Source organism: Strigops habroptila, chromosome 20 (assembly GCF_004027225.2).
Source record: "Strigops habroptila isolate Jane chromosome 20, bStrHab1.2.pri, whole genome shotgun sequence".
NCBI classification, from domain to species: Eukaryota; Metazoa; Chordata; class Aves; order Psittaciformes; family Psittacidae; genus Strigops; species Strigops habroptila.
Window position 1 is genome coordinate 4,355,445 of NC_044296.2, and position 20,055 is coordinate 4,375,499.

Sequence of the window (20,055 nt, forward strand, 5' to 3'; positions counted from 1 at the left end):
AGCTGGAGAGGATGGACACGCTGCGAAGGAGCCTTTCCCGCTGGAAGAGGTACCACATTAAGGTGCACCTGGCTGATGAGGACCTGATGATGCCGCTGACGGTCAAGCCCAGAGACACGGTGATGGACCTACGGGCTCACTTAGTACGGGAGGGCGTCACTTCCTGGAAGAAGACATTTTATTACAACTCCAGGCAGCTCGAGGAGCACGAGACTCTCAAAGAAGCCAATATCCAGAATGGCTCTGTCCTGCTTCTTGTCAGCAATAAAAGGTAGGCGAGGAGCTCGTCTGCAGTAGGGGTGGTACAAAGGAAGGGGTATGCTTTGTGTATGAGCCACTCGGGACTCTCTCCTGTTGGGGTTTGCAGAAAGCAGATCAGGAACTCAAGCCCTGCAATTCCCAGCAAGTGGATTGAGATTCAAGGCTTTTTATATGCAGACATGCTGTGGTGTGAAATAAGGGGGTAAAAGGAGGAGGAAGTCCGGTTGTGCTGCCTGTCCTGTCTCTGATCAGGACTCACTTTCTCCTACGTGGCCAAGCACAGAGGGAAAGCCAAGAGGTGCAAAAGGGCAAAGGAGATTGTGTGACACGGTGGAGTGCTCTGGGAGGCTCTCGCTTGTCCTCGTTCTGTGTTGTTGTGCCTGGCTCTCTCCATCTCTTTTTAGTAGATACTTTCTGCAAGTATTGTGGGGTGGCACAGTCCTGCTTGGCCAGGGGAGAGCTGTGAGTGCCAGCTTACAGCAAAGCCCAGAGAGTGCTGGACAGAGGCAGCAAGAGGCTGCAGCTTCCCAAAAGTGGCCAGAGTGAGACTTGAAACTTCCAGGAGAGCCAACGCAGAGGAGATCCATCAGGGCATGTCTTATGTTCCATGGGGAATGAAAGCTGAACTGATAGCCCTGAGACGCACTGGCCCACAGGACCAGTTTAGATTCAGTGGAGTGGATTTATGCCTACCTGCGCTGTCCTCCCTATTGCTTGGTTGTTGCTGCCAGCATGATTAATTCCGTGAAGCATTTTGGGGATACTGGGTAGAAGAGGTGCAGAGCAGAGCATGGGTGTGTTGTGTCTAATTCAGCTTTCTAAATCCTGAGCCCTCTGAGTTATGTGTCGATGCTGATCAGAGTTTCCTCTGCAGAAAAACCCGCACTAGACTCGAGTTCCTGATTATATGCCATGTACTGGAATGGTCCTATTTTCCAGTCCAGAGGCAGCTTGAAATCTCACACAAAGAAGATTTAATAAAGCATTTCCTTTCAGAGCTCAGCCAGACACAAGAGATTTCACACCGCTCAGCTAACTGCAAACCCCAAGTCACCCATGACCCCTTTCGCCAACATCTCATTTCAGCCCTCTGATTAACTTGGCTCAGCTCCTCCTTTTCACCTTGTTTTTAATAGCAGGAGCATTTCTATTTGTTGTTGTTTCCGCTGTTTATTTTCCTAAATCCTACAGCCTGAATTTCTGAGAGTAAGAAAGGATTCGGAGGGACTCGGAGGGCACATACTGATGCTCTTTAGACAGATGCACCTTCCCACATGCTGCAAAAGCAGAGCCTAACTGCAGCAGCTCCCAAAGCACAGGGGATCCTGGCCCTGGTGGGCTGAGTTCAGGGACCCACCTGAAGTCAGTAGCCATTTCTGAATATTGACAGCTCGAAGTCCCAGCTCCAGTTTTGTGAGTACAGGGAAAAGGGAGTGGGAATTCTGATTTCTTCCTCCTTGAATTTCATCAAAACCTTCCTGGCTCCTAAACAAGCACCTTTGGCCAATCTCTTATTTCAATTCCCAGGGCTGGGTGCATTGTGGGGGGTGGACAGTCTCTCTCTGAAGTCACATCCCTCCTTGAGTTCTTGGACATGAAGGATTATTGGGTTGTGACAACCTCAGCCACTCCCAAAGTGTTGTGTGGCATGAGTGGGAAATGCCTGGATATTGGGAGCACATTTCTCTTCAAGGCTTGTGGTGGTGACTGAGCTGTCATTGTATCACGGTCCCCATGATATTTCTGAGACACGCTTGAATGTGGCTTGGCAGCCATCATCCTGCTTGGTACATAGTCCTGCGCTGAGCACAGCCTCTGTGATAGCACCTTGTCACATCCTCAGCATGCAGGGGGCTGGTTTTTAGATGGCTCACTCTATCACTTCACCTGGGAGTTAGGAAACACAGAGGTGGAAGGTGGTATGTGCTGCATTGCAACTGAGATTGCAGCACCATTTTGAGCCCTAAGATTATTGAGCCAGACCTTTAGGTATTATAAATCCCCATTGCTCCAATAGTATCTGTGAAGAAACACTGGTCTGTGTCAGCTGAGCAACAGTGTGCAACCTTGGGGAATACAAAGAGAGTAGCCAGCTGGGACTGTTTAGGAGCCATAGGAGCAGAGAGGAATAGAGAACATGGTGCAGGGTTTGGCCAGCAGCCCTGAGGATTTAAGAGTTGGGTTTAGTACTTCACCAACGCAGTGAAGTATGGATCCTCTCCATCAAAGGTCAGCATCTGCTTCTTAAGTTCTCCCCGAATATCTTGGTGTCTCCTACTTACTCTTTTGCACCGAGATGCCAGCCAAGTAGAGCTGTATTAATTCCAGAAGTGGAGTTGCTCTGATTGCCAAGGTCTGCAGCTCAGTGTCGTGCCTATAAATATTAATGGTCACTCTGCATGCTGTGTGTTCCTACAAGGGGCTCACGGGACAGTTTACTTTGAAGCAGAGAAAACATAAAAATGACCCTATTTTCCATCCCTCCCCTCATCCAATGCCTTTGTAGATAATTGGCATTTAGCAAAGGCCAAGTCAGCATTTCCACTTCTCATTTGTGTTTTCTGGGGTTTATAACTTAGTAATAAAAATTCACTTAAGGCTGTAGCTTGGCAGGAACGGGACCCACATCCCAGCTAATGCTGACTATTTATTAGGACCTTAGTGTTTAAAAGTTCAAGCAAGCCACTTTGGTGTTCAGTCAACATGACCTCTCACCCTGGGAAAACACAGAGGCAGGCCAGAACTGGGAATACCACATCCACTGAGGATGCAATTCCCCCTTGTGCAGAGCTTGTTAATCACATTACTGCTGCACTGATTTGAGATTGCAAGCCTGTTGCAGGAGAAGCTGCGCAAAGAACATGCTGAAGAACAGTTTCTAGCGCCAGAGAGCTACATTTTACAATGACATGGTTTGCAATTGGGTAAAACAAGCAAAGCAAGACTTGAAAGGAAAAAGCAGAGAGAGAAACCCCTCAGCGCAGTGGCCTTGGGCCAGCCTATGGTGCTCACGCCATCGGTGCCCAATGCAAGGAAGGAGACCACTGGTGAGTCTCGACATGAGAAGAGCAGCCACCCTGCACAGATGCAGGAGCATCCAGGAGGGCATGCAGGAGGCTGTCCCAAATGCCCGAGGTATCACCAGTGCTGGCACTCTGGACCACGCCACGGCAGAACCTGTTTGGCTCGCTCTGGAGGTGGTGCAGGGCCCCAGAGCCAGGGAGCTGCTCGGCTGGTCTGGTGGTGATGTGGGAGTTCCTGAAACTCACATGGCTCTTCCCCAATCCTGTCTGCATGCTGTGGAACACCAAGCAAAGGGGCCTCCCACCATGCACCCAGCAGCAGTGCTGGAGAGTGGGTGCGTGGCATCAGCTCCTCCTTGTTGATAATGTGTTGGCTGCATTTTGATGTTCAGCATCAAAATTGGTGAATCCACCACTTAACCCATGTGCTATTTCAAGCAGAGGATGTAAATGGGTGATCCAAGAGCAATTCCAAGCCATGCTGTGTGCCTGCCACTGACTGTTCCTAAGGATGTACAACTCCGGCTGGATTTGGATGCAGTATAAGCACAGGCACATTAGCAGAGCCTTTGCACTTGTTTCAGGCTCCTTTCTGGTGCACTCACCTCAAGCAGTCAGACAAGGTCTATACTAATGAATGAACCAGTGCCTGGGCTGCTCTCTGTTACAGTGCTGGAGTGCTGCACTGCAGTTTTGGCCCAGACCAGATGCATTTCAGGAGGTACCATGGGCCAGGGACTATTCCTTGTGGGCCGAAACAGCTCTTCTCAATGCAGAAGAAAGTCACAGGCACACTGAATTTACAGGTACAGACTCAGCTACAGCACTTGGGATCCCCTCAGTGTTTTGGAAGCCGAGGTTCATTGAGGCCAAGCAGCTACTGTTGTCAGATATGGCTTGCCCGGAGAATGGAGTTCAGCAAGTCATTGGTGAATAGGTTAAATAAAGTAGATGCCAGCATTGAGTTTAGCAGAAGTCTATTATCTGGAATCTATTGGTGTTGATTTTCTGCCCTGGAGCCACCTGAAAACATCTCTCTCAGGGCACTACCTCAGTTACCATAACAACTCATCTAGGAACAGCTCGACAGCTCCAAGAGCAGACCAAGGCCCCATGTGGTATATGAGGCACTCTAAGGTCAAGATAAGCCTCTCCAGGATTCTCCTCTTTGCCCATCCAGCCTCATGTGGCACTGGGTGCCAGTGCTTACACAAGCTTTAAGATGCTCGGGACCCTGTTTTATCCTTCAGAGGCTATTCAGCCTAGTTTTTCTTCCACTGAAGGTGCTACCTGCTGACAGAGCAACAAACCCATCCACCTTTGGGGAACCCAACTAATTCCCCTCTTGGCATTCAGTTTACAGTCTCTGATTTTTGGCCTCATAGATGAAAACTATGACTGAGCCACTTGCGTAAGGTCCAGTTTAGCTCATGCTAAGAAACTACTGCCTACATTTGACTCCTGTGATGACATAAGGATTAATGTTTGACACAGACACTTGGCAGTGGCTCACCCCAGGCTTGTATCACTCCACTATCCTGTCACCCCTTCTCACTCTCACTGGAATTGCCTGAGAAGCAGTCACCAAGTGCAGCAGATGATGTTGGATCTCTAGAGACCAGAAAAATCATGGGATCTACACGGTTTGACCCTGAAAGCCAACATTTCAGCCCAGGCATGAGTTAAGTCCCATGCACTGGGTTTCAGTGTGGTTCTGTGCTGCCTGCTCCTTGCACTAACCTTTCAGCTCCTGGGGTTGCTCAGCAATTATTCCTCAGCATGGAAGGCAGATTTTTTGCTCCCATCCAACTACTGCAGACTTGCCCTGTTAAGCTTAGGCCTAACAGCAGACTCCAAGCCATCTCACAGTAGGATAACGATCCTTTAAATAGCACTGGGAGTCTCTTCTCAGGGAGAACTAATTAAGTTCCTCAGTACATGCTTAGACGTATGTTGACCTGGTACAGCTTTAACAGGCTCCTTCCATCTACTGGATAAATAACACTGACTTAAAAAATATCCTCTTAGAGATGCGTTACTTAGGCAACAGCCAGGTAGGGGACTCACTTCATCTCTGCGGCTGAAGGTAGTTTTCATGCATATTACTCACAGGCCAAGCTCTCTGCTGCTGTAAACTCCTTGAAATCAGTTAAGTGATTGTGAAGTTCTGGAAGCACCAGTGCAGTTACTCTGCAGAGCTCTTGCAGCGTACAGGCCAGAAAATGACACCTGTATTTAGCTCGGTTACTTACTGTTCAGCCCAAGAAGCTCATTTAACAACAGCAGAGCATTCCATCAGCAGAGAACATGGTCTGTAGGATCTGAATTCCTCCCCTGTGCAGTTGCATGGGATTGCAGTAGATAAAACTGAGCTAATATGTCCCCTGGGTGTGTGTGTTGTGGCTCTAGGCAAAGAATTAATGAATGGAAAGTATATCCTCAACTAGCTTCTTTTCTGGAGTGGTATGGCACAGCTTCCTGGACTTCTCTGTTGTTGTGCTGATTTCCACCAGGGAGCAGTTTGCCTGGTTGGGATAGATACTCTCTCCTGCGTCCTGGTGACTTATGGGGCAGATGTGCCTTAGGGTGAGTTCACAGCAACTCCTTGACTATTACAGTCCCCTGAAATTTCAAGTGAGGAGGCAAGTGCTGGAATATGGTTTTGCAGAAAACCCACCCAGTGATCGATACCAGCCTAAGCAGACTTGTAGTGTCCTTTGCTAGGACCTAACGAAGCCCCCACCTCACAGACTGTGAACTTCTCAGGCTCAGTTTCTTGTCTGCATAATTGCAAAGAGCAATTGACGGGAGTCAGAAGACTCAGCCCTGCACTTTCTGGCTGGGCTGGGTGGGGTGGCTGCTGGGAGAGCTGCTGCCTACAGGCCACAAGCAGCTTGGTTGCAGTCCAAGGCACGATAGGAGCTCTCTAAGCAAATGCTAGCCCTGAAGAGGGACCCCCAGAAACTTTCAAGAGCTTCAACCTATGTTCTGGAGACTGCCCTAGATGATTTCTAAGGGTCTTCAGAAGAGTAACTAAATAAGTAATCCTACTTTTGGTAAGCTTTACTCTTCTACGCAAGGTCTGCATTCCTGTCAGGAAATGTTTTGGAACCATAACCCCAGAAACCCACGGTTTAGTGCTAATGCACGGGGGTGAGTATATCTAGAGTAATTCAAGCTCTGTCTTACTGCAAACATCCTCAAAGTGCTGCTAAAGCTACAGGCTGCCCCTGTTCTAAGATGCAAAATGGATTTCCAGGAGCGTGCGCTACAGAGGGAGAGCCTTGCTTATGGGAAAAAGGTTTCCAGACAGTTGCAGATTATCTGAAGGAGGGTGAAGGCATCTTCTGCAGAAGGATAAACAGGTCTGGAACCCTGCAAGGAGCTTATCCTCAGCTATAGAGTGTGAGTGAAAAAACAGTCCAAGGATCAGGTTTATACTCTCCCTATGCCAGGGTCAGTGCCTCTGTGGCGAAATGCCATTTCTGATTGCATGTCTACAGCGCTCCAAGTATTTGCCTCTTTCTTACTCAGATAATGCCAAAGAGCACAGCCAAAGCCATGAGAGCTGGGGAGTGTGACAAGGGCTGAAGGGAAGCAGATGGAAGAGAGCTTGGCCGCGGAAAGGCAGCTCGGCCACCGGCGTTTGGTAAGTCCCTCCCCACAGGCCAGCTCCAGGACTGTTCCGAAGCAGCTCCCAGTGTTTTCAGCACTGAATAATGCCCATGAATAATGAACCCAAACAGAACAACAAATAACGTTTCCTCATGTGGTCTCAGCTGCCAAAGGAGACGTGTGGGCAAGACTGACTCAGCTCCTGAGGGCAGTGAAGCAGAGAGAAATGCCCGTGAAAGGGCGACTTCTGCCTGGGTGATGAAGCGAGAGGGAGCTGAGGGGGACTTTGCTTAGGGCCCGACATGGGGACTTTGGACATCTGAGCCTCCTCCCGACTCTCTCAACAGGTATTCCTCAGTAAGTTGCTGATCGTGCCCTTTGTTTTCCTCTGTGTAAGTCTGAGATAATTTATTCTTCCCTTTCTTCTACCCTCTGTCCATCCAGTTGTGACTCGGGTTAGGGACTGTCTGGGCTCCTGAGCAGTTCCTGTACAGCAGGGCCCTGATTTCTAGGCTGAAGGTTCTGTACAGCAAATAAATGGTAAGAGCACTATAGACAGTCCTGGAGCTTCACAGCCTTTATATATCCAAAGGACAGAGACACTGTCATGGCAACTACCTCACCTGCCATTAGGGACCTATTGTACACCAAAACTGCCTTATTTTTGAGCCAGGGTTTATAAGGCAATGAGCATCCTTGTCTTGCCAGTCCCCCTGCTCCAGTAACTTCTGAACCAGCTGACCTGATTCAACCAAGTTTGATGGAAAGACAGGTCTCACAGACCCAAGATGCTTGCAATTTTCATGAAAAACCAGCAGCTGGGTAGAAGAGAGACATTTAAGTTAATATCCTCCTGAAGGAAAGGGAATTTCACCTCTTGCTACCTATCTATTTTGAGATGCAGCAGCCAAGTGACCAGCTGGCATTTAGATACTCCTGGTCAGTTGGTACCTGTCTAGCTTCCGACCACCACCTCTACTCTCTGCCCCTTGCCTGCAAAGCAAGAAGCTGTTGGAAGAGCCAAGGACTTTGCTGGGGAGGTCTGGAGGGGATACGGTTTCCCTGGGGATATTACAGTGAGCTGGGAGCACCAAGAGAGGAGGAAATAACAAGCAGTTGTAACACACAAATCAGAGGAGAACAGGTTTCACCAGGTTCCTGCTCACAGAACTACTCAATTTTTAGGTTCAAACTTATTTTCAGGACAAAACCGATGTTTCTCTAACAACTACAGTACTTTCCCTAGGGAATTTTAATGACCAGCAAATGTCTCACCAACCACCCCCCCCTTCAAACCTGCACTTTCTGGTTTTCAAGTGAAAAACATGCCTCTCTGGACTTGTTTTTGGCAATGAGAAGACATTTGATTCTTTTTCCCCACCAAAAGCATTTGAAGAAATGCTATGGAAAAATGGAGTTTCTCATTTCCCATTGCTTTTTTTTTCCCTAGAAACAAAAATACTTCCCCAAGTACTTCCTTGGGCTTTGCACAGAGAGTCTAAGACAGACCAAGATGCGAACACAGTCACAGCTGGAGATCTTTCAGTCCGAGCAACTGAGATGGACAGAGTGGGATGGGACTAAGCATGGGAAGAAGGAATGTGCCTTCCCAAGGTCAGGCAGCAAGGCGGGCACCCAATGGACAGTGCTGGAGCTGTTGGCTCAGCGTTTCTGCCACTTGACCATGCGGCGCCTCCGCGCCTCTGTCCTGAAACAATGAGTTTCCTGGAGCAGAGCCAGGACGTTGCTGAGTGCTTGGAAAGTGCCTGGTGCAGCCCGAGGTGCACTCATAAATAATAATTAAAATGATAATAATATTATTAAAGTGGAGGCGTGCCACTGAGGATGGGACACACTCAGCAACAGTCCTAAATTTATGCCCCTCTTCTAGTAAAAGGCACAGTTTGCCTCACAAAGCCTGCGAGACCAGGATTTACTTCTCTGGAGCTGCTAATCACAGCAAAAGGCAAAGTGACCCGAGCTGAATTAGGGCTAGTATCTTCTCTAACACCTCATCGCTGTAGCTGGCAGCTCTGGAAGGCTTTTTGCAGCTCAGGGGGATATCTGGAAAGAGTAAGTTCACTGTGGTGGTGCGGGAGCTGCCGGGACTAATGTTCTTTGCAGAGATAGGCCTTGATTGACACTTCAAATCTGCCTGACAATCTCTTATTCTAAGTGCAGCTGTGGCCTTTCTTCCGAGCAGGAGGAGCTGGGTTGGTTGCTGTCCTTCAACTGATGGATCTTATCATATGGGAAAAAGAAGGAAGAAAAGAAGAAAGAAAGGCAAACCACATGGAAACAGCCACAGGTACAGCATAAAAAGAGGTAAAACTAACTGGATCCATGTGAGGTATTTCTTTTTCCCTCTACGCCATAACCCAATGTAAGATATATGAGAAAAGAGGCTACGCCCCGAGGAACAAGAACTGACCTTTCTTTCTTTGACTGTTCATTATGTTGTTGTTTTCCCTCAAGAGATTTTTTAATGCTTTGCAGATAGGACTGTGCAGCCCTCCAGTGACAGGGGCCTGGGAAGTCACTGGGACAACCCCTGTTACTCACTTGTTCTACATGGCCTCTTCTACTGCCTGTCCTCCCCCAACTGCCTCTTACTCCTTGGTTTCAGGTACCCTCAATGCTTGCTAAATGCTGGCATCACACCACTCAGGTGCTCTCAGAAGAGGTGACAGCCACTTTTTACAATGTAATTTAGACATTTGGGGTTTACCTGAGCCTGGCCAAGAGGAAGGTCGGGTCTCCAAATGAGCAGGGGCATGCTCTGAATCCTCCTCTGGACGCAGGCTTAGGTGGCAAAATAGGTCTCTTATTTGAGATGTCCTGTCTCTCCTCATTCATCCAGGTCCATCAAAAACCATCCAGGCTCTTTAGACTGCAGAGTATAGATGTGGTGGTGCACGTCCAAATACGAGGAAAGATGCCGAAAGGAAGAACTGCTCTGAAATGGATGTTTCCCTTGTTCTCTGTGAACACAGGTGTGGACAAGACCAAGGACCAAAGCTAAAAGGTGCCTGAGCTCCTGTCTGCGTGCCAGCCTCAGTGTATTGCAAGCTGGAGACATTTGCAACTTTGCATGCTGTACCATGGATGGGATTTCTTCTTCATCTTTGGGATCCTGCTATTGATGGGGCATCCCAGACAGGATTACCAAAAGCACTGCTGTTCGCTGCTGCTTCCACCTCCACCTTGGAGCTGCAGCCTTCCCAGCCAGCTCCTTCTCTTCAGCTTCACAAGCAGAAGACAAGCCCAGGCAGGCCACCTCCAGCAGCTGCTGTGCTCCAGCAAGGCAGCTCAGGCTCAGGCATGTCCCAGTGGCTCTTCTCCGATACCCAAGTCATGGATACATCGAGTGCTTCAGTTTTCAGGGCCATCAGCCTGGCAGCTTTCCTCAGCATTAAATTTACTTTTTAAAGTCACATCAGTGTTTTACCCAGAGGGAATGGAGGAACAGATGTAGCCTGTGAAGTCTGGCTTTAATTCACCTGCTTCATTTCATTTGCTGCCCTGCCTTCTCATCAATGAGTCTGCAACTGGCGGTCCTGGGAATACAGGGGGATTTTCATATCCAGGAGAATCCAATGCTGAGCTCTCAGGGGCTCGAGCAGGCTGTGTCACATCTCCCTTGAGGCTGCTTCATTATGGGTTTCTCTCCCCCAAAAGCACTTGCACACACTCTCCAATCCATGGCAGCTGCACCACATTTCCTTGCAGGGGCCTATTGGCACACGGCTGTGCCACATTAGCCCCTCTTAGTCAGGCTGCTGTGTGACATTCCCTCCTGGAAGTGCTCTCCTTCCAGGTGTTCAGCCACATGGTTATCTCTTCAGGGCCACACGCTGCTTTCTGGGGCTCTGGTCCCATGGTGGCTCTGCTGTGCTACCTCAAACAGGATGCTGAGGCCAAATGTTACCTCCCAGGGGCTCCCTTCTCAAGGCAGCTGTGCTGGTGCTCCCTCGTAGGGCCTTCAGGCCAGGCCATCGTGCCACACTGGCCTGATGGTGTGTCACTTCCCAGGTGTCCCTTCATCAAGGACAGCAGCCCCATGTCACCTCAAAGGTGCTTTCAGGACTGCACTGCCTCAGACACTTGGGGCTATCAGAGAGCCCTGATGAAAGGGTTTCTGGCACTTCTGGCTAAGCAGACTCCCACTGTCCTGCTTTTTTTTGAGCTCTTGTTAATTCCAGGCAGTGCTGCTCAGTTGCTTAATCAGCCAGTGTCAAAACCCTGGGGGAGCCAGGAAGGCTGTCTTTGGCTGGTGGCACCTATTTTGTGACATTGCTGCTTTACCTTGCCTATTATAATCTGTATCAGATTGCTCTTTGCCTGCTAAAATGGACAATTAGGAGGCAGTTGTAATGCAAATTGCATGGTGGAATAAAAACCGTGGGGAACAAAATCAGAAATAAGTACTTCTGTCAGCTTTTGTTACCGTGTGATGGGTCCTGCCCGGTTCCTGCTCGCTGTGAAGCATCAGACAGAAGAGAACCTGGTGTGTCTTTGTGTTTTATAGGCAAGAGCTGCAGAGCTGCTCCGTGTAGAACTGCCTCCAGGCACTCACAGGCCCTGATAATGTGTATGTGTGCAAACCCAACAGACAGATTGCCGCCTACACTGGAAATTTGATGATTGCCTTGTTTTTTCAAGGCTCTGTTTTATATACTGCAGGCCAAACCCATGGGGTAATTTCCAGTCTTCCTGCACAGGGCTGACATGACGTGGTGAGAGAAGCATAGAGATGCTGCAATTTCAATCTGCCACATAATGTGCTCTTAATACTGATAACCTTGGAAGTGTGGTGGTGTCACTGGTGGTGTCGTGGCTGTTCTTGTCATTGTTGTCTTCCCGTATTTGGTGCTAAATGTTGTAAATGAAGAGAAATACTTAAATTTGTAAAGGAATCTAAAGTTACAGTGGAATTAAACACACAGGCGTCCTGCAAATGCAAATGGAACAGGTACGTCTTCATTTATAATGGCAAGTCATATCAGCGTAAAGCGATCTGCTGCTGATATAGCTGCTTTCACTGCCTATCAGCTTTGCATTTCCCCAGGCCCTGGGTAACAAAGACTCAAATTGCATGTTTTCACAGCAAAACCCATGTTTTAGAACTAAGGTGGAATATCCATACTTACAAACCATTACAGCTGGCAGCCAGGAGGCCAATGTTTTAAGGGCTAGCTGAGCTCGTACATGACCTGAGATCCAGAGGGAGAGTGATGCCTCTTCATATCCCATTGAAATGGTGGCTTCTAGAGGACAGCAAGGAACAAGGGTGAGATGTTCTGAAGCCAGATGGATGAGCTGAGTTCAAAGTCCTCCTAGAAGCTATGGCAACATAGCTGGTATATCTACTCAGAAAAGCTTTTGTGACTACCATAAATGACTCTAAATGGCCTTATTTTCCTGCTAGCAGTGAAATAAGCAGCTTCAATGGGAAGGAGTAAATCCATTTGATTGCACATATTGCTGGGAATAACCCTCTTAGTTATTAGTAATAACCCAATCTATTGCTAGCAGTGTGGCCACCAAACCAGACAGCCTTATCTGCCAGAGAATCATTGTATTGCTCCCAACGTTTCCAATTACAACTGAGCAAGGGAAGTCAGAAGGGCCTCAGGGGAGGAAGCAGAAGGCAACATGGGAAGCCTGGGTTATAAACAATGTGTGTGTCAAATGAAACATATCAGGGCCAATATATCTTTTGAGGGAGATTTCTGGCAGGTAAAGCTGAGCTCCCTCTGTTCCTGACTTTCTTCTAAGCTAATACGTGGTATTTGTATGTTAGGTCATGAGGTGATGGAGGTATTTAGTTGTTAGCTCATCTTCTGAAGGGAAGAGGGGCTTCTAAACCTTGTGTGTGTGAAGGTGTCAAGCTCGGGGCTCCAGTACAGGACTTAGATGAAAATACTCCGTTGAAATCAATGGCAAAGACCTGATCCCTTCACTGCGGCAGAGGTGTTCTCACATGGCAACGCCCTGGGAACTTCTCACTTGGAATAGATCAGATTCTACTCTCATGTATGCAATTAGAAATCCAGAGTAGCTCCATCTGAAACAACTGTTTTCATCCAATGCAAATGAGATCAAGATCTGGCCCAGGCTGTTTTTGTACACAATGGAAACCGACTGAATTATGGAAAACAGGAAACAAATCTGATGTAAATCGAAATGGAAATATCACGCTCTCTGTTACATCAGAATAAATTGGAAGCAAGTCTGTTGATTCTAATGGAACTCATCTGGATTTACACCAGACTATGGCTCAGCATTTGTCAGTTGGCTGCACACCGACATCAAAACGCAAACCATGCTCCCTCATCTGAATAGCTTTGAACAATTTCTTCCTTTTCCTTTACATTTAAGCAATTGCCTCTGCATCCTGATAGCTGATTAGCCTTTTCAAACAAATAAACCCCTGCAAACAGACATCAACAAATGAGCCCTGCTGCCGCTAGCATTTTCACAATCTAAAGGATGAATGTGGAGTACTGAGCTCGGCCTTGGAGTCACTTAAACTTGCTCCTGTTCCTCTGTGTTCACACTGTAGAGTGGTAGGATGGAGCTGACGGGAGGACAGACCTTAGCAATGACTATTTTGATTTCCCCAAGGCATGTCAAATTCATTGCCCCCTCCACCAGCAGTGGTCAGGGCCAGCTATTTCCTAGGATGCACAGGAGACCTTTCAGTAGATAAGCAAAATATTGTCATACTTCCACCCTTGCTGTGCTCAGTCAGATGGTCAGAACGGAGCCATAATCCTCCCGAATGGATCTAACAGAAAACTGTGGCATGCTCTGTTCCTGTAGGCAAGTTACTGCACTGCTCTGTGCCACCACGCAGCAATTTGGCTCCCTGGGTGAGAGTTCCTGGGAGAGCACAATGAGTAAGAGCCACGTCAGCCCCTTCCCTTGGACTGCAGTTACCCAGCTTCTTACACAATTGAGTTCTTAATCTGTATTCATCTCTTTGGGTAATTAGTAAAGTGTATCTTAATTAAAGCAAGAGGAGAAGACAAGACACAAACAAACTAAAGCCCCAAGTCAGTGGGATTCGGGGATGGGCAAAGCCATTATTCAAATACAAATCTTGTTGGGAACCAGGCAAACATGGTAATAACATGCATGGAGAGGGTTTCAAAGGTAAAGAGTTTTCTGAACTGGGTAACTGTTTGCCTGGCCACCTTCTTTCAAGGGACTGGCTAGAGCCTGACATCTAACCACCACAGAGCCTGGCCTGCAATCATCTCCTGGGGAGAAGAGCTGGGGAGCAGTTTGGGCAGCAACCCTTGTTTCTCTTTCCCTGCCACTGGTTTTCTGTGGGACCCTCAGGATGTTATGGGCAACATTTTCACACGTGGCCACTGTCTATAGTTGCTTTAATGTGTAGATGTTCAGCCTGAGACATGCACAATCACCCTTTGCTGGCCCATTAGCAATAAAGCACACTTGGATCTCAAGGAGCATCTGATTGTGCCAGCCACTACCTCTCAAGTCTTTATGTTCCTATCTGTAAATTGTTACAATAAATATTTTCCTGATTTTATAAAGCTATTAAAGTCTTTCTAATGAAACAGAGCTTTTCAAAGAGCTGTGATTATTATGGCTTACTCTTGCTTAGGCTTATTCCTGCAGGTCAGCTTAATTTGTGAGAGCTTTCACAACCCTGGCACTGCAGACCCTGTGTGCAATGCAATGTCTTGGAATCTTGTTTCTGCTCTTTACAGCATCACCTGGAATAAACGCCTGCAGCCAGGATGTACCTGACAGTGGTGGTGTTGATACACAAACAAAAGCTCCAGCTTACTCCTTGCTCACAGCCTCTGTAACTCTGTTTGCCATGTACCACAGACTTATTTCACCCATGTCGGTGAAGTTGGCATGTGTGAACTGGAAGCAAAGAGAAAGCAGAAATGAGAAGTAACTGGGTTTCAGCCCAGTTCTAGCGCTCTGCAAGAATGCACCATACCCAGACATGAGCAGTGCTGGACAGGGAAGGACACGTAATCCGAGGGAACCAGCTCAAGTCAGTTTGCCAAGCTCCTTGGAGAGCCTCAGCAGCATCACTGCTCTTTACTCACTGCCTGTAAATGATCCTAGTGCACAAGCAAATAAAGCCTATATTGAGTTGGGTGCATCAGGGCCACCAAATACACAGTTGAAAGAAAATCACAATTGCAGAAGCATTTTCTGCTCCAGCAATACAAGAAGATGAGGGGCAGTTATTTGCTTTTATAGGAATAAAACTCTTCAGGCAAGCATCTTAAAAGTGGGAATAATTGTAATTTACTGTTCTTACTGTGCAGTGGGGAATCAGGCTGAAGCTTGCAGCTACAACCCTTAGCTATAAATGCTGTGGACTGGACTGTGCTGTGCAGAGCTTTGCAGAGTGACTAGTCACACTGATTTCAGAATGGCTTTCCCGAGGGTATGGCACTGCTTTATGTGAGTCTGGATGTGGGACCCTCTGCTTGATCCTCATCTTCTATTCTGAAAACTCGAGTGACTTTTGGTGGGGATATGCCTGACTTACTGGAATGTATCAGGAGCTGGTACATCCTTGAAAGGATTCTTACTAAGTTATTCTAATGAAGGCCTGTCTATGTTGGGCAGATCCTATCCATTTCAGCATGGAGACTCTGGTGAACACAGAGCTGCGTCTTATGTCAGAAATCAGGTCTGGCCATGATGGCAATAGAACAGGTTAGCCTATAAGCCCAAAGTAAATTTGCAAACTCCATCTGTTTAAAAAGAAATGTATTAACAGATTCTATGACTGATCTCCTGAAATGTCATTTGAATAGTTTTGACTGTGCATTTGTTTTATTCCTGGGAAATTTCGGAGTACAAAAAGACTTTTATTTTCCTTCTTCATTTGCCAAGAATCTCTTTGAAACTTGTTTATAATATAGACTGAGACTTGGACCAGCTCTTTAGCTCGCATACACAGATGCATCTCTATGACTTCTGTAAAGAGATGCCAATATACACGAGCTAAGGATCAAGGACAAGAAAATGAAAGCAAGACACTGCTTAGGCATGAAGCTTTTTGACCAGGGAAGTAGTTACTCCAGGAAATGTGTTATTTCCTAACAAACCGACTCTTCCAAAATGACAATCTTACCTATTTGGGATATGAATGTCTAGAACATGTCTTCCTGACCCAGTGCTGTCTTTCAGTTAATCCCTCTTTATGCTGACAGTCTGAGGACTCTCCCAGTGCCTGCTCTGCCTCCCAGGGCACGTGCAGGTAACGCTGGGTGGTTTGCATTAAAATCTTGCATTGTCAAAACAGTTACAAGAAGTTTTTTTAATGCAAAGCCTTTGCCAATAGCTCCTGATTGTGAGATGGAGAATGTGGAGGGATGGGAGAGACTCTGGATTATTTTAGATTATTTTAGTGCTTGAAAGCCAAACGCTGAGAATGCCACAGATAATGTGCAGTTGCTGCAGCGTGGTAAAGAGGTCTGGATGCCTCAGGATCAAGCACTCCGAGAGATGTTCAGAAGGGAGTCTGGACATAACGTTGTGAGGCAAGACTATATGACAATGAAGAGGGTAAAAAGAACAATTCAGGGCTAGTTTAAGCTCTGGGTATATTAGGCTAAACCTGCCCAGTTCTGGTTTCCTACAACTTCCTCTGAAGCTTTTAGTACAGCAAAAGGACGCTGGAAGAGAAGAGCTCCTGCTGCTAAGCCTCCCCCATCACTGGGGAGGTGACTTTTTTCTAGTTTAATGGTAAGTTGTCAGTTTTCAAGCCTGTCAGTGCAGTGCCTTTCTCCCACAGCGAGTAGCTCATTTCAGCAAGGACTTATTCCTGGTAGATATGAAAGAGAACAGAGGTTCTTTTTTCTTTGAAGGAGAGAAAAAATACTCTTCCTGACAGGATCCCAGTGAAGGCATTGGGCTATAATGCTGGGAGAATTCCCTGGAAATGTTAATTATGGTAATGCTAAAAGCAGGATGTGCTGGGAGATGACATAAGAAGGGCAAGGCTCTTGGTGAGACCCAGGGCCAGTCCATCAGAGTGTTCTAGAGACCAACTGCAGGTGCTTGAGGAAGGAACACAAGATCAGGGGATGCTTGGAAGTGTCTTCTCTTCTATTGGAGCTTCTGGAGGTTCATGCTCTGCTCAGCACCTCTCCTCCTTCCCGTCACTGTTGATTGAATTTTGTTTCTATTTTCTTTCACTTTGAACATGGTGAGAGGAAGGGAAGCAGCTCTACAGAGCAATTTCCAGTGTGCTTCCCTATCTGTCTGTCCCATACAAATAGTTGTTTTTCTCAGGGATAAAGGCAGAAGATAATTCCTTTAAGTGGCAATTAAGCTCCAGGTGGCTGCAGAAAGCTGCAGCTTTCTCCAGCTCCTGCAGAGCCACAGCTTGAGCCACAGGCTTCCCGACTTCCCTAAACCAGGAGATTTTTTTTGTGCCTTTGTTTTGTGTCTGGTGGTGATTACAGCCTCACTCCTCCAGGGGAGCCCAAAGTGACTGGAGCAGCAGGGAAATGACAAACTCGGGATGCTCCATATACTGGCTGTGCCCTCTTTCTGAAAGGAACCAATTTCATCGAGCAGGGAACAGCTTCCTCCCAGGCCTGATCTGAATACCTCGTGTCTCACCTGCAGCACCTTTGCTGTCCCAGCACTGAGCCCAGTTCAATCTCCTTTCACCCCTGTTGTGCTGGCAAATGTTGGAAAGAGACTTTTGATCATGTTGGATGGAATCCTGGGGGCTGATGGAGCAATACTCGCACTCCAAGACTCCAACTGAGTCTCATCAGCAGATGTGTGTGATCGCTTTGGCTCATTAGTTAATGAGGTTAATGAGGGCACCTGTATGAGCCACCTGATACGACAGGGGATGTGTGGAGCCGTAGTGATTGCTCAAGATGACACAGCAAAGCACAGGCAGAGCTGGGAGCAAGCAGAGAACAGAAGGGCAGGGCTCTATCTTCGGGCCTCCTCCAGGTCTGAAGTCCTGCATCCTTTGGAGCAAGTGGATGGACCCACTCATAAGCTTGAGGAGATGGCTCAAATTAGGTCTGGTGCTGGGCTTGTGCAACAGGGAGGTACAAGCTGACAGCATGCAGTTGGGCTTGGAAATGTTCTCCGCTACCTGTGAGGCTTGGGAACCTTAAGAGAACTTCAAAGCCTGCCCACACCTCCATATGCAAAGAAACATGAGCCACTGACACAGAGGATCTCCCTTTCCCAGCCAGGCTTATTATCGATGGCATCAAATAGTGGGATGTTACCATTTCTACCTGGTTTTAATGATTTATCACCCCTGAATTATGCACCATTGGTGACAGTAATGCTCTCTGATTTGGACAGGAGGATGGAATTATGTGCCTCTCTGTTTGGTGTGCTAACAGAATCAGAATTAATACTTTGTCTTGCATGGCTTATCTTAGCGAGGCAGTAGCTGGAGTTTCACCTACTCTGTAACTCTTCCCCCTCCCTGCCACAACTCAAATAATTTGATTTTGAGCTACACTTGAAGCAGAACTTACCTCAAATCAGATTTCAAATTCCTTGACCGGAGCCTGATCTCAGTGCTATCAATCTCCACCGCATCTGAGCACAGTCAGTCATGTAATAGGATGGATCAAGCAGGGAGAACACATTTTGTGGGTCACTGCGGACACCTGCACACAAACACACACACACATATTTGACTCTGTGTGCAAGCCAGCATGGGGAAGAGTGAGAAAGTGCTTCCCACATGCTCCTGTGCCCCGTGCCATGGCTTTAGGTCCCTGCAATCCCTCACAGAGATTGCGGTTATGCAGAGAAACCTTCCCGTGCACTCCTGCTGCACAGCTCCCAGCGTGTCTGTGCTGGGAGGCAAGTGGGTGAAAACAAGGAGGATTTGATTACTCACAACATACTTTTCCTCTGCCCTTTCTTTTTCTATTTTGTTCCCACTCATGCTGAATTACAGTCACCACCACTGGTGTTTGCCTCCCAGCGTGGGACACCGTGCTGGGTTAGACTCTACATATTGCATTGTTTGCTTCTTTTATTCCCTTTCCCCTCCCTGCTCATGGTCATTTGTTTTCTCTTCATGTGTGGCATCAAAAGTCTGTTTGAACAGCAACTATCCAAACCAAATGAAAGGAGATGTTGCTTTTGGAAGATCCAACAGAAGACCGAACAGAACTGATACTAAATCATGAATTAGTTGGACTTTTTTTTGCACCTCTTTTCCTTCTCTTTAGTTTTTCTTGCCTTTTTCCCCTTTTTCTGCCTATTTTCCTAACCTTCATTAAAATGTGCTGGGCACAAAACTGTAATGAAGGCCTGGACTCATTCTTTTTGTTTATGGCAAAACCCAAGCGGAACAGAACTCTAAATGGGCTCTGGTTGAGTCCCATCTCCCTCCATAAAGAGTGTAATAAATATCAGCCACATTGATTTTCCTTCCCCATGAACCCTTTGCTATTTGTTCTGGTCTAAGCACACTGTGTTTTCCTCTGAGGTTTCTTTTGCTTTAACTGTTCTATTATCTGTTGTTGTTGTTAATCTGTGTTGAGTGTGTAATTGAGATCCTAAGAGGGAGGTTAAGAGAACCCCCTCCCCCCCCCCGGGAGGACATTTGACCTACATGAGGAAAGAGAAAAAATAAATAACCCAAGCCATTGAGGCCAACTGCTCCGTTTACCTGGTGGAGCCGTTTCCTTTATCAAGGGCTCTCATCCACCCCAGGCTTAGCTCTCTTTCTGTAATTAGTTCTAGGTATGTGTTTTTAACCTCCACTTGATGTTTGCATTGATTTCTTTGCCTTGGGGGGTATTTGCCAGTTGATTCCCCAGGGTTGATTTTCCAATTACCTGCAGTTGTCTGCTGAACTGGTGTTAGATTCAGGGATGTTGTAGGCAGAGGTAGGATGTGGCCCCTTTTCCATCTGCATGCTGCCATTTAACCTGGCCCAAGTGATACAGTATGTGCTGGGGGGGATGTAGATATCCCAAAGCACAGATGACAGCTACTTCATTCCCCCTGGTTTCCCAGGGAATGAGGCATGGGCACGACTGAAAGCCTCCTGAGAGCCTGGCTGGGAAAGGTGTGTTCACCCACCCTCAGACACTGCTCACCACCGGCCACCTGAGCCGGGCAGTCTGTGTCCTGAGCACTTGAA

General features: G+C 47.3%; 1 long non-coding RNA gene across 1 annotated transcript; it reads left to right on the plus strand.

Moving 5' to 3' along the window:
• LOC116915289 lies at positions 1-6,897 on the plus strand. Its single transcript, XR_004390005.1, has 2 exons — positions 1-271; positions 6,819-6,897. It is a non-coding gene; the product is annotated as an uncharacterized LOC116915289 (long non-coding RNA).
• The last annotated feature ends 13,158 nt before the right edge of the window (positions 6,898-20,055 follow it).